The 2,732-nt window shown below is 40.6% G+C and overlaps 1 pseudogene; it reads left to right on the top strand.

Moving 5' to 3' along the window:
- The first annotated feature begins 1,473 nt into the window (after nt 1-1,473).
- On the top strand, nt 1,474-2,326 carry LOC110308613 (annotated as a pseudogene).
- The last annotated feature ends 406 nt before the right edge of the window (nt 2,327-2,732 follow it).

Raw genomic sequence — 2,732 nt, 5'->3', positions numbered from 1 at the left:
CTATAATGTCCAATAAAAGTTGTCACACCTACAAACACCTGCTCAGATTTTGCCTCAAATGTATGAGGAGATAAAGACATAAACTCTGAATTTACAGAAACTGTTTTATGCCAAATAACTCCTCTTAGTATTTCTACTAACTTTCTGCTGGTACTATCAAGCTTATATTTCCCAAGCTATGTGTAATCATCTTGAATTAATTATATAAAGTGGTCAAAACAAAACAGTGCCAGGGTCCAATAACTCAGCATTCAACATGATTAGGTGACATTTTCAAAAATTTTCAGAATATATGAACTACAAAAACTGAACCTATTTGACCCTTAGGGACATTCAATAGTGGCAAATGCATAATTAGCAATAAATTTCAAAGGTTAGAACAAAATACTTGTCTTGAATGTATTAGAAGGATCAGCCAGAAATTGTTTTCTTTTGGCAATGGATTGTTTTGAAATGTTCCTTATGTGTGGCATAGTTTCTGTGTTGGAAGAGCAGAAACTATTCACGTTAGGAATGGGGTGGGTGGGTCTTACTCTCCACTTCACCCTGACAGAATCACCAATTTCCTCCTGATGAATCCTCTAGGACCTAAGTCCTGCACAGTGAGGTTGAGCAGTAATTTCCAGAATCTTGTATGACAATATAGTACTTATAAATAATAGATACCATTATATCTGATAATACCTTAAATGATTAATAGAAGACATGACTAGATGAAAGAAAATTTCAAACCTATATTGTAAAATTCATCTTTCATAGAACTCCAAATCTAAGTGGATGCCTTTTATTTTATCCAGTAACCCTGACCATGGTTATTGTTTTTATTCTACTCCTGAGAGAGTGCCTCATACAGCTGCCTCTGACAGTTACCACGGCTAACTTTCAAAGTGGAGCTATTCACCTTGGTCTCCGTCCCCTGCAGCTCTTCCCAAGGAGGAGTTGATTGTATTTACTGAATCTATGCTTACTACATAGAAATTACTAGATTCAAAGATGATGCTCTCTCCCCTCAATATTAAGCAATGTTTTCCACTTGATATCAAACAGCGGGACTTCCATTTCTAGCAGTAAGGCAAAAACTCCTTCCACAGAAAAACCAAAAATGTAAAATGAATTATTATCTCAAACTGATGATGTCACAAGAAAATAAGAAGTTGATCATTGGGCTAACATCTCATCAGAAATGAGATACATGACATTGAGGTAACTCGATTAGATTGAGGAATTTACTAAACAATACCCTCCGTCTCTTGAAAATGATCTTCCAGAGCATATAGGCTAAAAGAAGAAGACAAGGTTCTGCCCAGGGTACGGAGTGCAGTCCCTATAACCACAGTGCCCAGTACACAGCACACGCACAGGCACACACACAGGCACATGCACAGGCACACTTCATCTGAAAATAAGGATTAGTTTCACTTAATATTGAAATTAAGAAATTGGAATTAAGCTTCTTCCTCGGGAAAACACCAAATGGCGGATGAATCTGGTGCAGCAGCGGGAGGGTCCGGAGGCCCCGGGGGGCCCAGGATTAGGAGGCTGCAGCACGGAGGATTCAGGAGCAGTCTTAGGGCCTTGGTCAAGGTGGTGGCCCTGGTCGAGGCCGCGGGGCTCGTGGAGGTAAAGTTGAAAACAAGGAGAGGATCCCTGTCATCAAGCTGGGCTGCTTGGTTAAGGACATGAAGATCAAGTCCTTGGAGGAGATCTACCTGTTCTCCCTGCCCATTAAGGACTCTAAGATCATTGACTTTTTCCTGGGTGCATCCCTAAAGGATGAGGTTCTAAAAATCATGCCAGTGCAGAAGCAGACCAAGTTCAAGGCATTCGTCGCTATTGGGGACTACAATGGTCACGTTGGTCATGGTGTTAAGTGCTCCAAGGAGGTTGCCCACTGCCATCCGAGGGGCCATCATCTTGGCCAAGCATTCCATCATCCCTGTGTGGTGAGGTTACTGGGGAAACAAGATTGGTAAGCCCCTAACTGTTCCATGTAAGGTGACAGGTTACTGTGGCTCTGTGCTGGTGGGTCTCATCCCTGTCCCCAGAAACACTGGCATTGTCTCTGCTCCTATGCCCAAGAAGCTCCTGGTGATGGCCAGTATAGATGAATCCTACACTTCAGCCAGAGGCTGCACTGCCATCCTGGGCAACTTTGCCAAGGCCACTATTGATGTCATCTCCAAGACTAGCAGCTACCTGACTCCCGACCACTGGAAAGGCTGTCTTCACCAAGTCTCCTTATCAGGAATTCACTGATCATCTAGTGAAAACCCACACCAGAGTCTCTGTTCAGAGGACCCAGGGTTCAGCTGTGGCTACCACATAAGGGTTTTTATACAAGAAAAATAAATGAATTAAGTCTGCTTTAAAAACAAACAAACAAACAACAACAACAAAGAAAGAAATTAAGGATGGGTTGTCTTTCCATGGAGACTGAAATATAGGGTAATCAAAAGAGTTTGGCACAAACCTACACATACAAAGAAGCTTAACTTATTTCAAAGGGTAATACTTAACATTGATAAAATACAGAAACTACAATGACAAAAAGTAAGGGCCACTGATTATTTATTTCTTAAAGACAAAACACTGGATTCTTACTGCCTACTCACTATAACATATTTATCCCATGATAACTGACAATTTATGAAATAATAGAAAATAATGTTATAAATTTTATAATTGAATAACTTAATCTACCAACTGCAAAATGTCTAACAAGTGTAAAGTCT

Source organism: Mus caroli, chromosome 13 (genome assembly GCF_900094665.2).
Source record: "Mus caroli chromosome 13, CAROLI_EIJ_v1.1, whole genome shotgun sequence".
In the NCBI taxonomy this organism is placed as follows: domain Eukaryota; kingdom Metazoa; phylum Chordata; class Mammalia; order Rodentia; family Muridae; genus Mus; species Mus caroli.
This window is presented reverse-complemented; position numbering and strand designations above follow the sequence as displayed.